General features: G+C 56.4%; 1 protein-coding gene across 1 annotated transcript in view; it reads right to left on the minus strand.

Moving 5' to 3' along the window:
* Nucleotides 1–23,018: 23,018 nt before the first annotated feature.
* Nucleotides 23,019–25,405, minus strand: part of LOC106591038 (transcriptional regulator ATRX) — a 174,758-nt gene continuing 172,371 nt past the window's right edge. Inside the window, 1 exon segment of the mRNA XM_045724998.1 lies at nt 23,019–25,405. This exon segment is cut by the window's right edge and continues 617 nt beyond it. The gene's annotated coding sequence lies outside the window, so the exon portion shown is untranslated.

Consider the following 25,405-nt stretch of genomic DNA (forward strand, 5'->3'; position numbering starts at 1 on the left):
CACCCGGGTATAATAGCGGAGCGGTCACCTGGGTATAGCATAGCGGAGCGGTCACCTGGGTATAATAGCGGAGCGGTCACCTGGGTACAGCAGCGGAGCGGTCACCTGGGTATAATAGCGGAGCGGTCACCTGGGTACAGCAGTGGAGCGGTCACCTGGGTATAATAGCGGAGCGGTCACCTGGGTACAGTAGCGGAGCGGTCACCTGGGTATAATAGCGGAGCGGTCACCTGGGTACAATAGAGGAGCGGTCACCTGGGTATAATAGTGGAGCGGTCACCTGGGTATAATAGTGGAGCGGTCACCTGGGTACAATAGTGGAGCGGTCACCTGGGTAAAATAGTGGAGCGGTCACCTGGGTATCATTGCGGAGCGGTGGCCTGGGTACAATAGCGGAGCGGTCACCTGGGTACAATAGCGGAGCGGTCACCTGGGTACAATAGCGGAGCGGTCACCTGGGTACAATAGCGGAGCGGTCACCTGGGTATAATAGCGGAGCGGTCACCTGGGTACAGCAGTGGAGCGGTCACCCGGGTATAATAGTGGAGCGGTCACCTGGGTACAGCAGTGGAGCGGTCACCCGGGTATAATAGCGGAGCGGTCACCTGGGTATAATAGCGGAGCTGTGGGGTCACCTGGGTACAGCAGTGGAGCGGTCACCCGGGTATAATAGTTGAGCGGTCACCCGTGTATAACAGTGGAGCGGTCACCTGGGTATAATAGTGGAGCGGTCACCTGGGTATCATTGCGGAGCGGTCACCTGGGTACAATAGCGGAGCGGTCACCTGGGTACAGCAGTGGAGCGGTCACCTGGGTATAATAGCGGAGCGGTCACCTGGGTACAGCAGCGGAGCGGTCACCTGGGTATAGCAGCGGAACGATCACCTGGGTACAGCAGCGGAATGGTCACCTGGGTACAGCAGGGGAGCAGTCACCTGGGTATAATAGCAGAGCGGTCACCTGGGTACAATAGCGGAGCTGTCACCTGGGTATCATAGTGGAGCGGTCACCTGGGTATAATAGTGGAGCGGTTACCTGGGTATAATAGTGGAGCGGTCACCTGGGTATAATAGTGGAGCGGTCACCTGGGTACAGCAGCGGAGCGGTCACCTGGGTACAGCAGCGGAGCGGTCACCTGGGTATCATAGTGGAGCGGTCACCTGGGTATCATAGCGGAGCGGTCACCTAGGTATAATAGCGGAGCGGTCACATGGGTACAGCAGTGGAGCGGTCACCCGGGTATAATAGTGGAGCGGTCACCCGGGTATAATAGCGGAGCGGTCACCTGGGTATCATTGCGGAGCGGTCACCTGGGTATAATAGTGGAGTGGTCACCTGGGTATCATTGCGGAGTGGTCACCTGGGTATAATAGTGGAGCGGTCACCTGGGTACAGCAGCGGAGCGGTCACCTGGGTACAATAGCGGAGCGGTCACCTGGGTACAATAGCGGAGCGGTCACCTGGGTATCATAGTGGAGCGGTCACCTGGGTACAGCAGTGGAGCGGTCACCTGGGTACAGCAGTGGAGCGGTCACCCGGGTATAATAGTGGAGCGGTCACCTGGGTATAATAGCGGAGCGGTCACGTGGGTACAGCAGTGGAGCGGTCACCTGGGTACAGCAGTGGAGCGGTCACCCGGTTATAATAGTTGAGCGGTCACCCGTGTATAATAGTGGAGCGGTCACCTGGGTATAATAGTGTTGCGGTCACCTGGGTATCATTGCGGAGTGGTCACCTGGGTATAATACTGGAGCGGTCACCTGGGTACAGCAGCGGAGCGGTCACCTGGGTATAATAGCGGAGCGGTCACCTGGGTACAATAGCGGAGCGGTCACCTGGGTATCATAGTGGAGCGGTCACCTGGGTATCATAGTGGAGCAATCACCTGGGTATCATTGCAGAGCGGTCACCTGTGTATCATTGCGGATCGGTCACCTGGGTACAATAGTTGAGCAGTCACCTGGGTATAATAGTGGAGCGGTTACCTGGGTAAAGCAGCGGAGTGGTCACCTGGGTATAATAGTGGAGCGGTCACCTGGGTACAGCAGTGGAGCTGTCACCTGGGTATAATAGTGGAGCGGTCACCTGGGTACAGTAGCGGAGCGGTCACCTGGGTACAGCAGTGGAGCGGTCACCCGGGTATAATAGTGGAGCGGTCACCCGGGTATAATAGTGGAGCGGTCACCTGGGTATAATAGCGGAGCGGTCACCTGGGTATCATTGCGGAGCGGTCACCTGGGTATAATAGCGGAGCGGTCACCTGGGTACAATAGCGGAGCGGTCACCTGGGTATCATTGCGGAGCGGTCACCTGGGTATCATTGCGGAGCGGTCACCTGGGTATCATTGCGGAGCGGTCACCTAGGTACAATAGCGGAGCGGTCACCTGGGTACAATAGCGGAGCGGTCACCTGGGTACAATAGTGGAGCGGTCACCTGGGTACAATAGCGGAGCGGTCACCTGGGTATCATAGTGGAGCGGTAACCTGGGTAACATTGCGGAGCGGTCACCTGGGTATAGTAGTGGAGCGGTTACCTGGGTACAGCAGCGGAGTGGTCACCTGGGTATAATAGTGGAGCGGTCACCTGGGTACAGCAGCGGAGCGGTCACCTGGGTATAATAGCGGAGCGGTCACCTGGGTACAATAGTGGAGCGGTCACCTGGGTACAATAGTGGAGCGGTCACCTGGGTACAGCAGGGGAGCGGTCACCTGGGTATAATAGTGGAGCGGTCACCTGGGTATAATAGCGGAGCGGTCACCTGGGTATAATAGCGGAGCGGTCACCTGGGTATAATAGCGGAGCGGTCACCTGGGTACAGCAGCGGAGCGGTCACCTGGGTATAGTAGCGGAGCGGTCACCTGGGTATCATGCAGGGAGCGGTCACCTGGGTATCATAGCGGAGCGGTCACCTGGGTACAATAGCGGAGCGGTCACCTGGGTATCATAGTGGAGCGGTCACCTGGGTAACATTGCGGAGCGGTCACCTGGGTATAATAGTGGAGCGGTTACCTGGGTACAGCAGCGGAGCGGTCACCTGGGTATAATAGTGGAGCGGTCACCTGGGTACAGCAGCCGGAGCGGTCACCTGGGTATCATAGTGGAGCGGTAACCTGGGTAACATAGCGGAGCGGTCACCTGGGTATAATAGAGGAGCGGTCACCTGGGTATAATAGTGGAGCGGTCACCTGGGTATAATAGTGGAGCGGTCACCTGGGTACAAGAGTGGAGCGGTCACCTGGGTATCATTGCGGAGCGGTCGCCTGGGTACAATAGCGGAGCGGTCACCTGGGTACAATAGCGGAGCGGTCACCTGGGTACAATAGTGGAGCGGTCACCTGGGTACAATAGCGGAGCGGTCACCTGGGTATAATAGCGGAGCGGTCACCTGGGTACAGCAGTGGAGCGGTCACCCGGGTATAATAGTGGAGCGGTCACCTGGGTACAGCAGTGGAGCGGTCACCCGGGTATAATAGCGGAGCGGTCACCTGGGTATAATAGCGGAGCGGTCACCTGGGTATAATAGCGGCGCGGTCACCTGGGTAGAGCAGTGGAGCGGTCACCTGGGTATAATAGTTGAGCGGTCACCTGGGTATAACAGTGGAGCGGTCACCTGGGTATAATAGTGGAGCGGTCACCTGGGTATAATAGTGGAGCGGTCACCTGGGTATCATTCGGAGCGGTCACCTGGGTACAATAGCGGAGCGGTCACCTGGGTACAGCAGTGGAGCGGTCACCTGGGTATAATAGCGGAGCGGTCACCTGGGTATCATTGCGGAGCGGTCACCTGGGTATCATTGCGGAGCGGTCACCTGGGTATAATAGCGGAGCGGTCACCTGGGTACAATAGCGGAGCGGTCACCTGTGTATCATTGCGGAGCGGTCACCTGGGTATCATTGCGGAGCGGTCACCTAGGTACAATAGCGGAGCGGTCACCTGGGTACAATAGCGGAGCGGTCACCTGGGTACAATAGTGGAGCGGTCACCTGGGTACAATAGCGGAGCGGTCACCTGGGTATCATAGTGGAGCGGTAACCTGGGTAACATTGCGGAGCGGTCACCTGGGTATAATAGTGGAGCGGTTACCCGGGTACAGCAGCGGAGCGGTCACCTGGGTATAATAGTGGAGCGGTCACCTGGGTACAGCAGCGGAGCGGTCACCTGGGTACAATAGCGGAGCGGTCACCCGGGTATAATAGTGGAGCGGTCACCTGGGTATCATAGCGGAGCGGTCACCTGGGTATCATTGCGGAGCGGTCACCTGGGTGTCATAGCGGAGCGGTCACCTGGGTATCATTAGCGGAGCGGTCACCTGGGTATAATAGCGGAGCGGTCACCAGGATACAATAGCGGAGCGGTCACCTGGGTATCATAGCGGAGCGGTCACCTGGGTATAATACCGGAGCGGTCACCTGGGTATAACAGCGGAGCGGTCACCTGGGTATAATAGCGGGAGCGGTCACCTGGGTATAATAGCGGAGCGGTCACCTGGGTACAGCAGTGGAGCGGTCACCTGGGTACAGCAGTGGAGCGGTCACCCGGGTTATAATAGTTGAGCGGTCACCCGGGTATAATAGTGGAGCGGTCACCTGGGTATAATAGTGGAGCGGTCACCTGGGTATAGTAGCGGAGCGGTCACCTGGGTATAATAGCGGAGCGGTCACCTGGGTATAATAGCGGAGCGGTCACCTGGGTATAATAGCGGAGCGGTCACCTGGGTACAGCAGTGGAGCGGTCACCTGGGTACAGCAGTGGAGCGGTCACCTGGGTACAGCAGTGGAGCGGTCACCCGGTTATAATAGTTGAGCGGTCACCCGGGTATAATAGTGGAGCGGTCACCTGGGTATAATAGTGGTGCGGTCACCTGGGTATCATTGCGGAGCGGTCACCTGGGTATAATAGTGGAGCGGTCACCTGGGTACAGCAGCGGAGCGGTCACCTGGGTATAATAGCGGAGCGGTCACCTGGGTACAATAGCGGAGCGGTCACCTGGGTACATAGTGGAGCGGTCACCTGGGTATCATAGTGGAGCGGTCACCTGGGTATATCGGATCGGTCACCTGGGTACAATAGTGGAGCAGTCACCTGGGTACAGTAGCGGAGCGGTCACCTGGGTATAATAGTGGAGCGGTCACCTGGGTATAATAGCGGAGCGGTCACCTGGGTACAGCAGTGGAGCGGTCACCTGGGTACAGCAGTGGAGCGGTCACCCGGTTATAATAGTTGAGCGGTCACCCGTGTATAATAGTGGAGCGGTCACCTGGGTATAATAGTGTTGCGGTCACCTGGGTATCATTGCGGAGCGGTCACCTGGGTATAATACTGGAGCGGTCACCTGGGTATCATAGTGGAGCGGTCACCTGGGTATCATAGTGGAGCGATCACCTGGGTATCATTGCGGATCGGTCACCTGGGTATAATAGCGGAGCGGTCACCTGGGTATAATAGTGGAGCGGTCACCTGGGTACAGCAGCGGAGCGGTCACCTGGGTATAATAGTGGAGCGGTCACCTGGGTACAGCAGCGGAGCGGTCACCTGGGTATAATAGTGGAGCGGTCACCTGGGTACAGCAGCGGAGCGGTCACCTGGGTATAGTAGCGGAGCGGTCACCTGGGTACAGCAGCGGAGAGGTCACCTGAGTACAGCAGCGGAGCGGTCACCTGGGTATAATAGTGGAGCAGTCACCTGGGTATAATAGCGGAGCGGTCACCTGGGTACAATAGCGGAGCGGTCACCTGGGTATAATAGCGGAGCGGTCACCTGGGTATAATAGCGGAGCGGTCGCCTGGGTATAATAGCGGAGCGGTCACCTGGGTATCATTAGCGGAGCGGTCACCTGGGTATCAGCGGAGCGGTCACCTGGGTATCATAGCGGAGCGGTCACCTGGGTACAATAGCGGAGCGGTCACCTGGGTACAATAGCGGAGCGGTCACCTGGGTACAATAGCGGAGCGGTCACCTGGGTATCATAGTGGAGCGGTAACCTGGGTAACATTGCGGAGCGGTCACCTGGGTACAATAGCGGAGCGGTTACCTGGGTACAATAGCGGAGCGGTCACCTGGGTACAATAGCGGAGCGGTCACCTGGGTACAATAGCGGAGCGGTCACCTGGGTATAATAGCGGAGCGGTCACCTGGGTACAGCAGCGGAGCGGTCACCTGGGTATAATAGTGGAGCGGTCACCTGGGTACAGCAGTGGAGCGGTCACCTGGGTATAATAGCGGAGCGGTCACCTGGGTATAATAGCGGAGCGGTCACCTGGGTATAATAGCGGCGGCGGTCACCTGGGTACAGCAGCGGAGCGGTCACCCGGGTATAATAGTTGAGCGGTCACCTGGGTATAACAGCGGAGCGGTCACCTGGGTATAATAGTGGAGCGGTCACCTGGGTATCATTGCGGAGCGGTCACCTGGGTATAATAGCGGAGCGGTCACCTGGGTACAGCAGCGGAGCGGTCACCTGGGTATAATAGCGGAGCGGTCACCTGGGTACAGCAGCGGAGCGGTCACCTGGGTATAGCAGCGGAACGATCACCTGGGTACAGCAGCGGAATGGTCACCTGGGTACAGCAGGGGAGCGGTCACCTGGGTACAATAGCGGAGCGGTCACCTGGGTACAATAGCGGAGCGGTAACCTGGGTAACATAGCGGAGCGGTCACCTGGGTATAATAGTGGAGCGGTCACCTGGGTATAATAGTGGAGCGGTCACCTGGGTACAATAGTGGAGCGGTCACCTGGGTACAAGAGTGGAGCGGTCACCTGGGTATCATTGCGGAGCGGTGGCCTGGGTACAATAGCGGAGCGGTCACCTGGGTACAATAGCGGAGCGGTCACCTGGGTACAATAGCGGAGCGGTCACCTGGGTACAATAGCGGAGCGGTCACCTGGGTATAATAGCGGAGCGGTCACCTGGGTACAGCAGTGGAGCGGTCACCCGGGTATAATAGTGGAGCGGTCACCTGGGTACAGCAGTGGAGCGGTCACCCGGGTATAATAGCGGAGCGGTCACCTGGGTATAATAGCGGAGCTGTCACCTGGGTACAGCAGTGGAGCGGTCACCCGGGTATAATAGTTGAGCGGTCACCCGTGTATAACAGTGGAGCGGTCACCTGGGTATAATAGTGGAGCGGTCACCTGGGTATCATTGCGGAGCGGTCACCTGGGTACAATAGCGGAGCGGTCACCTGGGTACAGCAGTGGAGCGGTCACCTGGGTATAATAGCGGAGCGGTCACCTGGGTACAGCAGCGGAGCGGTCACCTGGGTATAGCAGCGGAACGATCACCTGGGTACAGCAGCGGAATGGTCACCTGGGTACAGCAGGGGAGCAGTCACCTGGGTATAATAGCAGAGCGGTCACCTGGGTACAATAGCGGAGCTGTCACCTGGGTATCATAGTGGAGCGGTCACCTGGGTATAATAGTGGAGCGGTTACCTGGGTATAATAATGGAGCGGTCACCTGGGTATAATAGTGGAGCGGTCACCTGGGTACAGCAGCGGAGCGGTCACCTGGGTACAGCAGCGGAGCGGTCACCTGGGTATCATAGTGGAGCGGTCACCTGGGTATAATAGCGGAGCGGTCACCTGGGTATAATAGCGGAGCGGTCACCTGGGTACAGCAGTGGAGCGGTCACCTGGGTATAATAGTGGAGCGGTCACCTGGGTATAATAGTGGAGCGGTCACCTGGGTATAATAGCGGAGCGGTCACCTGGGTACAGCAGTGGAGCGGTCACCCGGGTATAATAGTGGAGCGGTCACCTGGGTACAGCAGTGGAGCGGTCACCCGGGTATAATAGCGGAGCGGTCACCTGGGTATAATAGCGGAGCTGTCACCTGGGTATAATAGCGGCGCGGTCACCTGGGTACAGCAGTGGAGCGGTCACCCGGGTATAATAGTTGAGCGGTCACCCGTGTATAACAGTGGAGCGGTCACCTGGGTATAATAGTGGAGCGGTCACCTGGGTATCATTGCGGAGCGGTCACCTGGGTACAATAGCGGAGCGGTCACCTGGGTACAGCAGTGGAGCGGTCACCTGGGTATAATAGCGGAGCGGTCACCTGGGTACAGCAGCGGAGCGGTCACCTGGGTATAGCAGCGGAACGATCACCTGGGTACAGCAGCGGAATGGTCACCTGGGTACAGCAGGGGAGCAGTCACCTGGGTATAATAGCAGAGCGGTCACCTGGGTACAATAGCGGAGCTGTCACCTGGGTATCATAGTGGAGCGGTCACCTGGGTATAATAGTGGAGCGGTTACCTGGGTATAATAGTGGAGCGGTCACCTGGGTACAATAGTGGAGCGGTCACCTGGGTACAAGAGTGGAGCGGTCACCTGGGTATCATTGCGGAGCGGTCACCTGGGTATAATAGCGGAGCGGTCACCTGGGTACAATAGCGGAGCGGTCACCTGGGTACAATAGCGGAGCGGTCACCTGGGTACAATAGCGGAGCGGTCACCTGGGTATAATAGTGGAGCGGTCACCTGGGTACAGCAGTGGAGCGGTCACCTGGGTATAATAGTGGAGCGGTCACCTGGGTACAGCAGTGGAGCGGTCACCTGGGTATAATAGCGGAGCGGTCACCTGGGTATAGTAGTGGAGCGGTCACCTGGGTACAGCAGTGGAGCGGTCACCCGGGTATAATAGTTGAGCGGTCACCCGTGTATAACAGTGGAGCGGTCACCTGGGTATAATAGTGGAGCGGTCACCTGGGTATCATTGCGGAGCGGTCACCTGGGTATAATAGCGGAGCGGTCACCTGGGTACAGCAGTGGAGCGGTCACCTGGGTATAATAGCGGAGCGGTCACCTGGGTACAGCAGCGGAGCGGTCACCTGGGTATAGTAGCGGAACGATCACCTGGGTATCAGTAGTGGAATGGTCACCTGGGTATCATTGCAGGGAGCGGTCACCTGTGTATAATAGCAGAGCGGTCACCTGGGTACAATAGTTGAGCTGTCACCTGGGTACCATAGCGGAGCGGTCACCTGGGTATAATAGTGGAGCGGTTACCTGGGTATAGTAGCGGAGTGGTCACCTGGGTATAATAGTGGAGCGGTCACCTGGGTACAGCAGCGGAGCGGTCACCTGGGTATAGCAGCGGAGCGGTCACCTGGGTATCAGTAGTGGAGCGGTCACCTGGGTATCAGTAGCGGAGCGGTCACCCGGGTATAATAGCGGAGCGGTCACACGGGTACAGCAGTGGAGCGGTCACCGGGTATAATAGTGGAGCGGTCACCTGGGTATAATAGCGGAGCGGTCACCTGGGTATCATTGCGGAGCGGTCACCTGGGTATAATAGCGGAGCGGTCACCTGGGTATCATTGCGGAGCGGTCACCTGGGTACAATAGCGGAGCGGTCACCTGGGTACAGCAGCGGAGCGGTCACCTGGGTACAATAGCGGAGCGGTCACCTGGGTACAATAGCGGAGCGGTCACCTGGGTACATAGTGGAGCGGTCACCTGGGTACAGCAGTGGAGCGGTCACCTGGGTACAGCAGTGGAGCGGTCACCTGGGTATAATAGTGGAGCGGTCACCTGGGTATAATAGCGGAGCGGTCACCTGGGTACAGCAGTGGAGCGGTCACCTGGGTACAGCAGCGGAGCGGTCACCTGGGTATAATAGCGGAGCGGTCACCTGGGTACAATAGCGGAGCGGTCACCTGGGTACAATAGCGGAGCGGTCACCTGGGTACAGCAGGGAGCGGTCACCTGGGTATAATAGTGGAGCGGTCACCTGGGTATAGCAGCGGAGCGGTCACCTGGGTATAATAGCGGAGCGGTCACCTGGGTACAGCAGCGGAGCGGTCACCTGGGTATATTAGTGGAGCGGTCACCTGGGTACAGCAGCGGAGCGATCACCTGGGTATCATTGCGGAGCGGTCACCTGGGTATCATTGCGGAGCGGTCACCTGGGTACAATAGCGGAGCGGTCACCTGGGTATCATAGTGGAGCGGTAACCTGGGTAACATTGCGGAGCGGTCACCTGGGTATAATAGTGGAGCGGTTACCTGGGTACAGCAGCGGAGTGGTCACCTGGGTATAATAGTGGAGCGGTCACCTGGGTACAGCAGTGGAGCGGTCACCTGGGTATAATAGCGGAGCGGTCACCTGGGTACAATAGCGGAGCGGTCACCTGGGTACAATAGCGGAGCGGTCACCTGGGTACAGCAGCGGAGCGGTCACCTGGGTATAATAGTGGAGCGGTCACCTGGGTATAATAGCGGAGCGGTCACCTGGGTATAATAGCGGAGCGGTCACCTGGGTATAATAGCGGAGCGGTCACCTGGGTATATTAGTGGAGCGGTCACCTGGGTATCATTGCGGAGCGGTCACCTGGGTACAATAGCGGAGCGGTCACCTGGGTATCATAATGGAGCGGTCACCTGGGTATCATTGCGGAGCGGTCACCTGGGTATCATTGCGGAGCGGTCACCTGGGTATCATTGCGGAGCGGTCACCTGGGTATCATAGCGGAGCGGTCACCTGGGTATAATAGTGGAGCGGTCACCAGGGTACAATAGCGGAGCGGTCACCTGGGTATCATTGCGGAGCGGTCACCTGGGTATAATACTGGAGCGGTCACCTGGGTATAATAGCGGAGCGGTCACCTGGGTATAATAGCGGAGCGGTCACCTGGGTATAATAGCGGAGCGGTCACCTGGGTATAATAGCGGAGCGGTCACCTGGGTACAGCAGTGGAGCGGTCACCTGGGTACAGCAGTGGAGCGGTCACCTGGGTACAGCAGTGGAGCGGTCACCCGGTTATAATAGTTGAGCGGTCACCCGTGTATAATAGTGGAGCGGTCACCTGGGTATAATAGTGTTGCGGTCACCTGGGTATCATTGCGGAGCGGTCACCTGGGTATAATACTGGAGCGGTCACCTGGGTATAATAGCGGAGCGGTCACCTGGGTATAATAGCGGAGCGGTCACCTGGGTATAATAAGCGGAGCGGTCACCTGGGTATAATAGCGGAGCGGTCACCTGGGTATATTAGTGGAGCGGTCACCTGGGTATAATAGAGGAGCGGTCACCTGGGTATAATAGAGGAGCGGTCACCTGGGTATAATAGAGGAGCGGTCACCTGGGTATAATAGTGGAGCGGTCACCTGGGTACAATAGTGGAGCGGTCACCTGGGTATCATTGCGGAGCGGTGGCCTGGGTACAATAGCGGAGCGGTCACCTGGGTACAATAGCGGAGCGGTCACCTGGGTACAATAGCGGAGCGGTCACCTGGGTACAATAGCGGAGCGGTCACCTGGGTATAATAGCGGAGCGGTCACCTGGGTACAGCAGTGGAGGTGTCACCCGGGTATAATAGTGGAGCGGTCACCTGGGTACAGCAGTGGAGCGGTCACCCGGGTATAATGGCAGAGCGGTCACCTGGGTATAATAGCGGAGCGGTCACCTGGGTATAATAGCGGCGCGGTCACCTGGGTACAGCAGTGGAGCGGTCACCCGGGTATAATAGTTGAGCGGTCACCCGTGTATAACAGTGGAGCGGTCACCTGGGTATAATAGTGGAGCGGTCACCTGGGTATCATTGCGGAGCGGTCACCTGGGTACAATAGCGGAGCGGTCACCTGGGTACAGCAGTGGAGCGGTCACCTGGGTATAATAGCGGAGCGGTCACCTGGGTACAGCAGCGGAGCGGTCACCTGGGTATAGCAGCGGAACGATCACCTGGGTACAGCAGCGGAATGGTCACCTGGGTACAGCAGGGGAGCAGTCACCTGGGTATAATAGCAGAGCGGTCACCTGGGTACAATAGCGGAGCTGTCACCTGGGTATCATAGTGGAGCGGTCACCTGGGTATAATAGTGGAGCGGTTACCTGGGTATAATAGTGGAGCGGTCACCTGGGTATCATAGCGGAGCGGTCACCTGGGTATAATAGTGGAGCGGTCACATGGGTACAGCAGTGGAGCGGTCACCCGGGTATAATAGTGGAGCGGTCACCCGGGTATAATAGCGGAGCGGTCACCTGGGTATCATTGCGGAGCGGTCACCTGGGTATAATAGTGGAGTGGTCACCTGGGTATCATTGCGGAGTGGTCACCTGGGTATAATAGTGGAGCGGTCACCTGGGTACAGCAGTGGAGCGGTCACCTGGGTATAATAGCGGAGCGGTCACCTGGGTACAGCAGCGGAGCGGTCACCTGGGTATAGCAGCGGAACGATCACCTGGGTACAGCAGCGGAATGGTCACCTGGGTACAGCAGGGGAGCAGTCACCTGGGTATAATAGCGGAGCGGTCACCTGGGTACAATAGCGGAGCTGTCACCTGGGTATCATAGTGGAGCGGTCACCTGGGTATAATAGTGGAGCGGTTACCTGGGTATAATAGTGGAGCGGTCACCTGGGTATAATAGTGGAGCGGTCACCTGGGTATCATAGCGGAGCGGTCACCTGGGTATAATAGTGGAGCGGTCACATGGGTACAGCAGTGGAGCGGTCACCCGGGTATAATAGTGGAGCGGTCACCCGGGTATAATAGCGGAGCGGTCACCTGGGTATCATTGCGGAGCGGTCACCTGGGTATAATAGTGGAGTGGTCACCTGGGTATCATTGCGGAGTGGTCACCTGGGTATAATAGTGGAGCGGTCACCTGGGTACAGCAGCGGAGCGGTCACCTGGGTACAATAGCGGAGCGGTCACCTGGGTACAATAGCGGAGCGGTCACCTGGGTACAATAGCGGAGCGGTCACCTGGGTACAATAGTGGAGCGGTCACCTGGGTATAATAGTGGAGCGGTCACCTGGGTAAAGCAGCGGAGTGGTCACCTGGGTATAATAGTGGAGCGGTCACCTGGGTATAATAGTGGAGCGGTCACCTGGGTACAGTAGCGGAGCGGTCACCTGGGTACAGCAGTGGAGGCGGTCACCCGGGTATAATAGTGGAGCGGTCACCCGGGTATAATAGCGGAGCGGTCACCTGGGTATCATTGCGGAGCGGTCACCGGGGTATCATTGCGGAGCGGTCACCTGGGTATAATAGGGGAGCGGTCACCTGGGTATCATTGCGGAGCGGTCACCTGGGTATCATTGCGGAGCGGTCACCTGGGTATCATTGCAGAGCGGTCACCTAGGTACAATAGCGGAGCGGTCACCTGGGTACAATAGCGGAGCGGTCACCTGGGTACAATAGTGGAGCGGTCACCTGGGTACAATAGCGGAGCGGTCACCTGGGTATCATAGTGGAGCGGTAACCTGGGTAACATTGCGGAGCGGTCACCTGGGTATAATAGTGGAGCGGTTACCTGGGTACAGCAGCGGAGTGGTCACCTGGGTATAATAGTGGAGCGGTCACCTGGGTACAGCAGCGGAGCGGTCACCTGGGTACAATAGCGGAGCGGTCACCTGGGTACAATAGCGGAGCGGTCACCTGGGTACAGCAGGGGAGCGGTCACCTGGGTATAATAGTGGAGCGGTCACCTGGGTATAATAGCGGAGCGGTCACCTGGGTATAATAGCGGAGCGGTCACCTGGGTATAATAGCGGAGCGGTCACCTGGGTACAGCAGCGGAGCGGTCACCTGGGTATATTAGTGGAGCGGTCACCTGGGTACAGCAGCGGAGCGGTCACCTGGGTATCATTGCGGAGCGGTCACCTGGGTATCATTGCGGAGCGGTCACCTGGGTACAATAGCGGAGCGGTCACCTGGGTATCATAGTGGAGCGGTAACCTGGGTAACATTGCGGAGCGGTCACCTGGGTATAATAGTGGAGCGGTTACCTGGGTACAGCAGCGGAGTGGTCACCTGGGTATAATAGTGGAGCGGTCACCTGGGTACAGCAGCGGAGCGGTCACCTGGGTATAATAGCGGAGCGGTCACCTGGGTACAATAGCGGAGCGGTCACCTGGGTACAATAGCGGAGCGGTCACCTGGGTACAGCAGCGGAGCGGTCACCTGGGTATAATAGTGGAGCGGTCACCTGGGTATAATAGCGGAGCGGTCACCTGGGTATAATAGCGGAGCGGTCACCTGGGTATAATAGAGGAGCGGTCACCTGGGTATATTAGTGGAGCGGTCACCTGGGTATCATTGCGGAGCGGTCACCTGGGTACAATAGCGGAGCGGTCACCTGGGTATCATAGTGGAGCGGTCACCTGGGTATCATTGCGGAGCGGTCACCTGGGTATCATTGCGGAGCGGTCACCTGGGTATCATTGCGGAGCGGTCACCTGGGTATCATTGCGGAGCGGTCACCTGGGTATAATAGTGGAGCGGTCACCAGGGTACAATAGCGGAGCGGTCACCTGGGTATCATTGCGGAGCGGTCACCTGGGTATAATACTGGAGCGGTCACCTGGGTATAATAGCGGAGCGGTCACCTGGGTATAATAGCGGAGCGGTCACCTGGGTATAATAGCGGAGCGGTCACCTGGGTATAATAGCAGAGCGGTCACCTGGGTACAGCAGTGGAGCGGTCACCTGGGTACAGCAGTGGAGCGGTCAACTGGGTACAGCAGTGGAGCGGTCACCCGGTTATAATAGTTGAGCGGTCACCCGTGTATAATAGTGGAGCGGTCACCTGGGTATAATAGTGTTGCGGTCACCTGGGTATCATTGCGGAGTGGTCACCTGGGTATAATAGTGGAGCGGTCACCTGGGTACAGCAGCGGAGCGGTCACCTGGGTACAATAGCGGAGCGGTCACCTGGGTACAATAGCGGAGCGGTCACCTGGGTACAATAGCGGAGCGGTCACCTGGGTACAATAGCGGAGCGGTCACCTGGGTATCATAGTGGAGCGGTCACCTGGGTACAGCAGTGGAGCGGTCACCCGGGTATAATAGTGGAGCGGTCACCTGGGTATAATAGTGGAGCGGTTACCTGGGTAAAGCAGCGGAGTGGTCACCTGGGTATAATAGTGGAGCGGTCACCTGGGTACAGCAGTGGAGCTGTCACCTGGGTATAATAGTGGAGCGGTCACCTGGGTACAGTAGCGGAGCGGTCACCTGGGTACAGCAGTGGAGCGGTCACCCGGGTATAATAGTGGAGCGGTCACCCGGGTATAATAGCGGAGCGGTCACCTGGGTATCATTGCGGAGCGGTCACCTGGGTATCATTGCGGAGCGGTCACCTGGGTATAATAGCGGAGCGGTCACCTGGGTATCATTGCGGAGCGGTCACCTGGGTATCATTGCGGAGCGGTCACCTGGGTATCATTGCAGAGCGGTCACCTAGGTACAATAGCGGAGCGGTCACCTGGGTACAATAGCGGAGCGGTCACCTGGGTACAATAGTGGAGCGGTCACCTGGGTACAATAGCGGAGCGGTCACCTGGGTATCATAGTGGAGCGGTAACCTGGGTAACATTGCGGAGCGGTCACCTGGGTATAATAGTGGAGCGGTTACCTGGGTACAGCAGCGGAGTGGTCACCTGGGTATAATAGTGGAGCGGTCACCTGGGTACAGCAGCGGAGCGGTCACCTGGGTACAATAGCGGAGCGGTCACCTGGGTACAATAAGCGGAGCGGTCACCTGGGTACAGCAGGGGAGCGGTCACCTGGGTATAATAGTGGAGCGGTCACCTGGGTATAATAGCGGAGCGGTCACCTGGGTATAATAGCGGAGCGGTCACCTGGGTATAATAGCGGAGCGGTCACCTGGGTACAGCAGCGGAGCGGTCACCTGGGTATATTAGTGGAGCGGTCACCTGGGTACAGCAGCGGAGCGGTCACCTGGGTATCATTGCGGAGCGGTCACCTGGGTATCATTGCGGAGCGGTCACCTGGGTACAATAGCGGAGCGGTCACCTGGGTATCATAGTGGAGCGGTAACCTGGGTAACATTGCGGAGCGGTCACCTGGGTATAATAGTGGAGCGGTTACCTGGGTACAGCAGCGGAGTGGTCACCTGGGTATAATAGTGGAGCGGTCACCTGGGTACAGCAGCGGAGCGGTCACCTGGGTATAATAGCGGAGCGGTCACCTGGGTACAATAGCGGAGCGGTCACCTGGGTACAATAGCGGAGCGGTCACCTGGGTACAGCAGCGGAGCGGTCACCTGGGTATAATAGTGGAGCGGTCACCTGGGTATAATAGCGGAGCGGTCACCTGGGTATAATAGCGGAGCGGTCACCTGGGTATAATAGAGGAGCGGTCACCTGGGTATATTAGTGGAGCGGTCACCTGGGTATAATTGCGGAGCGGTCACCTGGGTACAATAGCGGAGCGGTCACCTGGGTATCATAGTGGAGCGGTCACCTGGGTATCATTGCGGAGCGGTCACCTGGGTATCATTGCGGAGCGGTCACCTGGGTATCATTGCGGAGCGGTCACCTGGGTATCATTGCGGAGCGGTCACCTGGGTATAATAGTGGAGCGGTCACCTGGGTATCATTGCGGAGCGGTCACCTGGGTATCATTGCGGAGCGGTCACCTGGGTATAATACTGGAGCGGTCACCTGGGTATAATAGCGGAGCGGTCACCTGGGTATAATAGCGGAGCGGTCACCTGGGTATAATAGCAGAGCGGTCACCTGGGTACAGCAGTGGAGCGGTCACCTGGGTACAGCAGTGGAGCGGTCACCCGGTTATAATAGTTGAGCGGTCACCCGTGTATAATAGTGGAGCGGTCACCTGGGTATAATAGTGTTGCGGTCACCTGGGTATCATTGCGGAGCGGTCACCTGGGTATAATACTGGAGCGGTCACCTGGGTATAATAGCGGAGCGGTCACCTGGGTATAATAGCGGAGCGGTCACCTGGGTATAATAGCGGAGCGGTCACCTGGGTATAATAGCGGAGCGGTCACCTGGGTATAATAGCGGAGCGGTCACCTGGGTATATTAGTGGAGCGGTCACCTGGGTATAATAGAGGAGCGGTCACCTGGGTATAATAGAGGAGCGGTCACCTGGGTATAATAGAGGAGCGGTCACCTGGGTATAATAGTGGAGCGGTCACCTGGGTACAATAGTGGAGCGGTCACCTGGGTATCATTGCGGAGCGGTGGCCTGGGTACAATAGCGGAGCGGTCACCTGGGTACAATAGCGGAGCGGTCACCTGGGTACAATAGCGGAGCGGTCACCTGGGTACAATAGCGGAGGCGGTCACCTGGGTATAATAGCGGAGCGGTCACCTGGGTACAGCAGTGGAGGTGTCACCCGGGTATAATAGTGGAGCGGTCACCTGGGTACAGCAGTGGAGCGGTCACCCGGGTATAATAGCAGAGCGGTCACCTGGGTATAATAGCGGAGCGGTCACCTGGGTATAATAGCGGCGCGGTCACCTGGGTACAGCAGTGGAGCGGTCACCCGGGTATAATAGTTGAGCGGTCACCCGTGTATAACAGTGGAGCGGTCACCTGGGTATAATAGTGGAGCGGTCACCTGGGTATCATTGCGGAGCGGTCACCTGGGTACAATAGCGGAGCGGTCACCTGGGTACAGCAGTGGAGCGGTCACCTGGGTATAATAGCGGAGCGGTCACCTGGGTACAGCAGCGGAGCGGTCACCTGGGTATAGCAGCGGAACGATCACCTGGGTACAGCAGCGGAATGGTCACCTGGGTACAGCAGGGGAGCAGTCACCTGGGTATAATAGCAGAGCGGTCACCTGGGTACAATAGCGGAGCTGTCACCTGGGTATCATAGTGGAGCGGTCACCTGGGTATAATAGTGGAGCGGTTACCTGGGTATAATAGTGGAGCGGTCACCTGGGTATAATAGTGGAGCGGTCACCTGGGTATCATAGCGGAGCGGTCACCTGGGTATAATAGTGGAGCGGTCACATGGGTACAGCAGTGGAGCGGTCACCCGGGTATAATAGTGGAGCGGTCACCCGGGTATAATAGCGGAGCGGTCACCTGGGTATCATTGCGGAGCGGTCACCTGGGTATAATAGTGGAGTGGTCACCTGGGTATCATTGCGGAGTGGTCACCTGGGTATAATAGTGGAGCGGTCACCTGGGTACAGCAGCGGAGCGGTCACCTGGGTACAATAGCGGAGCGGTCACCTGGGTACAATAGCGGAGCGGTCACCTGGGTACAATAGCGGAGCGGTCACCTGGGTACAATAGCGGAGCGGTCACCTGGGTATCATAGTGGAGCGGTCACCTGGGTACAGCAGTGGAGCGGTCACCCGGGTATAATAGTGGAGCGGTCACCTGGGTATAATAGCGGAGCGGTCACGTGGGTACAGCAGTGGAGCGGTCACCTGGGTACAGCAGTGGAGCGGTCACCCGGTTATAATAGTTGAGCGGTCACCCGTGTATAATAGTGGAGCGGTCACCTGGGTATAATAGTGTTGCGGTCACCTGGGTATAATACTGGAGCGGTCACCTGGGTACAGCAGCGGAGCGGTCACCTGGGTATAATAGCGGAGCGGTCACCTGGGTACAATAGCGGAGCGGTCACCTGGGTATCATAGTGGAGCGGTCACCTGGGTATCATAGTGGAGCGATCACCTGGGTATCATTGCAGAGCGGTCACCTGGGTATCATTGCGGATCGGTCACCTGGGTACAATAGTTGAGCAGTCACCTGGGTACAATAGCGGAGCGGTCACCTGGGTATAATAGTGGAGCGGTTACCTGGGTAAAGCAGCGGAGTGGTCACCTGGGTATAATAGTGGAGCGGTCACCTGGGTACAGCAGTGGAGCTGTCACCTCGGTATAATAGTGGAGCGGTCACCTGGGTACAGTAGCGGAGCGGTCACCTGGGTACAGCAGTGGAGCGGTCACCCGGGTATAATAGTGGAGCGGTCACCCGGGTATAATAGCGGAGCGGTCACCTGGGTATCATTGCGGAGCGGTCACCTGGGTATCATTGCGGAGCGGTCACCTGGGTATCATTGCGGAGCGGTCACCTGGGTATCATTGCGGAGCGGTCACCTAGGTACAATAGCGGAGCGGTCACCTGGGTACAATAGCGGAGCGGTCACCTGGGTACAATAGCGGAGCGGTCACCTGGGTACAATAGTGGAGCGGTCACCTGGGTACAATAGCGGAGCGGTCACCTGGGTATCATAGTGGAGCGGTAACCTGGGTAACATTGCGGAGCGGTCACCTGGGTATAATAGTGGAGCGGTTACCTGGGTACAGCAGCGGAGTGGTCACCTGGGTATAATAGTGGAGCGGTCACCTGGGTACAGCAGCGGAGCGGTCACCTGGGTATAATAGCGGAGCGGTCACCTGGGTACAATAGCGGAGCGGTCACCTGGGTACAATAGCGGAGCGGTCACCTGGGTACAGCAGCGGAGCGGTAACCTGGGTATAATAGCGGAGCGGTCACCTGGGTATAATAGCGGAGCGGTCACCTGGGTATAATAGCGGAGCGGTCACCTGGGTATAATAGCGGAGCGGTCACCTGGGTACAGCAGCGGAGCGGTCACCTGGGTATATTAGTGGAGCGGTCACCTGGGTATCATTGCGGAGCGGTCACCTGGGTATCATTGTGGAGCGGTCACCTGGGTACAATAGCGGAGACGTCACCTGGGTATCATAGTGGAGCGGTAACCTGGGTAACATTGCGGAGCGGTCACCTGGGTATAATAGCGGAGCGGTCACCTGGGTATAATAGTGGAGCGGTCACCTGGGTATAATAGCGGAGCGGTCACCTGGGTATAATAGCGGAGCGGTCACCTGGGTACAATAGCGGAGCGGTCACCTGGGTACAATAGCGGAGCGGTCACCTGGGTACAGCAGCGGAGCGGTCACCTGGGTATAATAGCGGAGCGGTCACCTGGGTATAATAGCGGAGCGGTCACCTGGGTATAATAGCGGAGCGGTCACCTGGGTATAATAGCGGAGCGGTCACCTGGGTACAGCAGCGGAGCGGTCACCTGGGTATATTAGTGGAGCGGTCACCTGGGTATCATTGCGGAGCTGTCACCTGGGTACAATAGCGGAGCGGTCACCTGGGTATCATAGAGGAGCGGTCACCTGGGTATCATTGCGGAGCGGTCACCTGGGTATCATTGCGGAGCGGTCACCTGGGTATCATTGCGGAGCGGTCACCTGGGTATAATAGTGGAGCGGTCACCAGGGTACAATAGCGGAGCGGTCACCTGGGTATCATTGCGGAGCGGTCACCTGGGTATAATACTGGAGCGGTCACCTGGGTATAATAGCGGAGCGGTCACCTGGGTATAATAGCGGAGCGGTCACCTGGGTATAATAGCGGAGCGGTCACCTGGGTATAATAGCGGAGCGGTCACCTGGGTACAGCAGTGGAGCGGTCACCTGGGTACAGCAGTGGAGCGGTCACCCGGTTATAATAGTTGAGCGGTCACCCGTGTATAATAGTGGAGCGGTCACCTGGGTATAATAGTGTTGCGGTCACCTGGGTATCATTGCGGAGCGGTCACCTGGGTATAATACTGGAGCGGTCACCTGGGTATAATAGCGGAGCGGTCACCTGGGTATAATAGCGGAGCGGTCACCTGGGTATAATAGCGGAGCGGTCACCTGGGTACAGCAGTGGAGCGGTCACCTGGGTACAGCATTGGAGCGGTCACCCGGTTATAATAGTTGAGCGGTCACCCGTGTATAATAGTGGAGCGGTCACCTGGGTATAATAGTGTTGCGGTCACCTGGGTATCATTGCGGAGCGGTCACCTGGGTATAATAGTGGAGCGGTCACCAGGGTACAATAGCGGAGCGGTCACCTGGGTATCATTGCGGAGCGGTCACCTGGGTATAATACTGGAGCGGTCACCTGGGTATAATAGCGGAGCGGTCACCTGGGTATAATAGCGGAGCGGTCACCTGGGTATAATAGCGGAGCGGTCACCTGGGTATAATAGCGGAGCGGTCACCTGGGTACAGCAGTGGAGCGGTCACCTGGGTACAGCAGTGGAGCGGTCACCCGGTTATAATAGTTGAGCGGTCACCCGTGTATAATAGTGGAGCGGTCACCTGGGTATAATAGTGTTGCGGTCACCTGGGTATCATTGCGGAGCGGTCACCTGGGTATAATACTGGAGCGGTCACCTGGGTATAATAGCGGAGCGGTCACCTGGGTATAATAGCGGAGCGGTCACCTGGGTATAATAGCGGAGCGGTCACCTGGGTACAGCAGTGGAGCGGTCACCTGGGTACAGCAGTGGAGCGGTCACCCGGTTATAATAGTTGAGCGGTCACCCGTGTATAATAGTGGAGCGGTCACCTGGGTATAATAGTGTTGCGGTCACCTGGGTATCATTGCGGAGCGGTCACCTGGGTATAATACTGGAGCGGTCACCTGGGTACAGCAGCCGAGCGGTCACCTGGGTACAATAGCGGAGGGGTCACCTGGGTATCATAGTGGAGTGGTCACCTGGGTATCATAGTGGAGCGATCACCTGGGTATCATTGCGGATCGGTCACCTGGGTACAATAGTGGAGCAGTCACCTGGGTACAATAGCGGAGCGGTCACCTGGGTATAATAGTGGAGCGGTTACCTGGGTACAGCAGCGGAGTGGTCACCTGGGTATAATAGTGGAGCGGTCACCTGGGTACAGCAGTGGAGCTGTCACCTGGGTATAATAGTGGAGCGGTCACCTGGGTACAGTAGCGGAGCGGTCAACTGGGTACAGTAGCGGAGCGGTCACCTGGGTACAGCAGCGGAGAGGTCACCTGAGTACAGCAGCGGAGCGGTCACCTGGGTATCATTGCGGATCAGTCACCTGGGTATAATAGTGGAGCGGTCACCTGGGTACAATAGCGGAGCGGTCATCTGGGTATAATAGTGGAGCGGTCACCTGGGTATAATAGCGGAGCGGTCACCTGGGTATAATAGCGGAGCGGTCACCTGGGTATATTAGTGGAGCGGTCACCTGGGTATAATAGAGGAGCGGTCACCTGGGTATAATAGAGGAGCGGTCACCTGGGTATAATAGAGGAGCGGTCACCTGGGTATAATAGTGGAGCGGTCACCTGGGTACAAGAGTGGAGCGGTCACCTGGGTATCATTGCGGAGCGGTCGCCTGGGTATCATTGCGGAGCGGTCACCTGGGTACAATAGCGGAGCGGTCACCTGGGTACAATAGCGGAGCGGTCACCTGGGTATAATAGCGGAGCGGTCACCTGGGTACAGCAGTGGAGCGGTCACCCGGGTATAATAGTGGAGCGGTCACCTGGGTACAGCAGTGGAGCGGTCACCCGGGTATAATAGCGGAGCGGTCACCTGGGTATAATAGCGGAGCGGTCACCTGGGTATAATAGCGGAGCGGTCATCTGGGTACAGCAGTGGAGCGGTCACCCGTGTATAATAGTAGAGCGGTCACCCGGGTAAAATAGCGGAGCGGTCACCTGGGTAAAATAGCGGAGCGGTCACCTGGGTAAAATAGCGGAGTTAAGTTCCTCGGCGTACACATCACAGACAAACTGAAATGGTCCACCCACACAGAGAGTGGTGAAGATCAACCTCAGGAGGCTGAAGAAATTCGGCTTGTCAACTAAAACCCTCACAAACTTTTACAGATGCACAATCGAGAGCATCCTGTCGGACTGTATCACCACCTGGTACTGCAGCTGCTCCGCCCATAACTGGAAGGCTCTCCAGTGGGTAGTGAGATCTGCACAACGCATCACCGGGTGCAAACTACCTCCCCTCCAGGACACCTACAGCACCCGATGTCACAGGAAGGCCAAAAAGACCATCAAGGACAACAACCACCCGAACCCCGACTGTTCACCCCGCTATCATCCAGAAAGCGAGGTCAGTACAGGTGCATCAAAGCTGGGACCCGTGAGACTGAAAAACAGCTTCTAACTCAAGGCCATCAGACTGTTAAACAGCCATCACTAACATTGAGTGGCTGCTGCCAACAGGTGTAGTCAGCACTCCCTGTGGTGGTGTAGTCAGCACTCCCTGTGGTGGTGTAGTCAGCACTCCCTGTGGTGGTGTAGTCAGCACTCCCTGTGGTGGTGTAGTCAGCACTCCCTGTGGTGGTGTAGTCAGCACTCCCTGTGGTGGTGTAGTCAGCACTCCCTGTGGTGGTGTAGTCAGCACTCCCTGTGGTGGTGTAGTCAGCACTCCCTGTGGTGGTGTAGTCAGCGAAAGTAAAAACCACAACAACAACAAAAAAGGTGGTCACCCTTTTGTTCACTTTATTAAATGTTATTTTAAATACTTTTCAAGATAGTAGCCGTTCAGATTAATCAATGAATGGCAACAAAAACAAGTTGGTGTATTTGCTAAACATGAGAAGAACATTCTTGGTAGAGTAGAATGGGAGGACGACAGGCTACATTTCAGAAATACACCGTATTGTGCAAACGGAGGAACTCCGTCTCCGGTCGATCAGGTCGGACAGTCATCACTTCCTCCTCTTAACATCGACAACACTGACTTTTATTTAGGAACAGAAACATGTGCCGACTATAGCAGAGAACAGGTAGCCTGGGTGGATACTATAGTAGAGAACAGGTAGCCTGGGTGGATACTATAGCAGAGAACAGGTAGCCTGGGTGGATACTATAGCAGAGAACAGGTAGCCTGAGTGGATACTATAGCAGAGAACAGGTAGCCTGGGTGTCGACTAGAGTAGAGAACAGGTAGCCTGGGTGTCGACTAGAGTAGAGAACAGGTAGCCTGGGTGTCGACTAGAGTAGAGAACAGGTAGCCTGGGTGTCTACTATAGTAGAGAACAGGTAGCCTGGGTGTCTACTATAGTAGAGAACAGGTAGCCTGGGTGGATACTATAGTAGAGAACAGGTAGCCTGGGTGGATACTATAGTAGAGAACAGGTAGCCAGGGTGTCGACTAGAGTAGAGAACAGGTAGCCTGGGTGTCTACTATAGTAGAGAACAGGTAGCCTGGGTGTCTACTATAGTAGAGAACAGGTAGCCTGGGTGGATACTATAGCAGAGAACAGGTAGCCTGGGTGGATTACTATAGTAGAGAACAGGTAGCCTGGGTGTCGACTAGAGTAGAGAACAGGTAGCCTGGGTGTCGACTAGAGTAGAGAACAGGTAGCCTGGGTGTCGACTAGAGTAGAGAACAGTTAGCCTGGGTGGAGACCTAGGATAGGACTGGGTCGTGTACATTCAAGCAACGGACAAGTAAAAACAGCATATGGGGCAAGTTCAGGTAAATCCCTCCGTGTTGGTCAGTTATCTTCCATTTGGTGCCTAATGAACACAACCCTGTCCTCATAGCAGGTTAGGAGATCAATTTTACTAACCTTAACCTCAGTCTCTTAACCAGCTACAAAAAGTCATTTCAGTATCGAAGCGGTGTGAAAAGAGTGTTTCACAGCTAACCCAGGTCTGGTGCCGCTAGCCAGCTAACCCAGGTCTGGTGCCGCTAGCCAGCTAACCCAGGTCTGGTGCCGCTAGCCAGCTAACCCAGGTCTGGTGCCGCTAGCCAGCAAACCCAGGTCTGGTGCCGCTAGCCAGCAAACCCAGGTCTGGTGCCGCTAGCCAGCAAACCCAGGTGTGGTGCCGCTAGCCAGCAAACCCATGTCTGGATAAGGAATGGCTCACTGGAATCTCAATTAGAAGAATTAGAAGGTTCGTTTTGAAAGGATCGGGTCCTGATTTAAAAGCTACACGGTATCAAACTTCAGTCCTTTGTGGCTCAGTTGATCCTGGCACTTGCAACGTCAAGATGGTGAGTTTGATTCCCGCTGGGCCCACCCATAATGAAAGAAAAAGAGCTGGACATGACCTTGCTTGGTGAACCACCCCAACCTCCCTCTCCTCTACCCAGTCCTCCACCAGGGTTGGATTAGGATGCAACAAGTGGAACAGAAAGAAAAGGCTGAAAAGCACCCTCGGATATGGAGCTACGCGAGGCAACAACTTGACAACAAGAGCATGAGCGTTACAAAGAGAGAGAGTCCCGGGAAAGCGAGTGAGGTGCAAGAGAGAGGGGGGGGACAGTTTGTTTTAAACGACACGAGAGCATTCCATATTACCATTATAATAACCATGATCAGAGACAAACAGTGGAAATATTAAGAGCTACAAGCAGATAGAAAAATCATTCTCAAATCTCATTTACACAAAACTTTAGGAAATGGAAATAAGGCCCTAATTTTTATTTTGATGTTTTAGTTTTTTTTCTTGTCATGGCTATGCATCAGAATCTCCCAAAATAGTTTTACAACACCAGAACCGCTGCCTGCGTGCCGGCTAGCCTGCGTGTCTTGGTGGAGGGGGGGGTTCTATAGGGGGTCTAATCATCTAGATGTTTAATATCCTAAAATAGTCCAGTCAGCACTATGGTCCCCCTCTGGGGGTTCTTTAGATAGACAGGCAATCATTAAAACTGTATCAAAACACAACTTACAGAATAATCAATTAATTAAACAAACCCTCCTTTAAGTGGAAAGAATAACGCAATGCTTAACGTTTTTCCTTTAAATACATGTGAACTATAGAAGAGACATGGAATAACATTAAGGCGGTATATACAGAATTTCAAATGAAATTGCTAAAACCCCTTCATATAGTCCCTATACAAGTCA

The sequence above is a fragment of the Salmo salar genome, chromosome ssa09, assembly GCF_905237065.1.
Source record: "Salmo salar chromosome ssa09, Ssal_v3.1, whole genome shotgun sequence".
Lineage (NCBI taxonomy): Eukaryota > Metazoa > Chordata > Actinopteri > Salmoniformes > Salmonidae > Salmo > Salmo salar.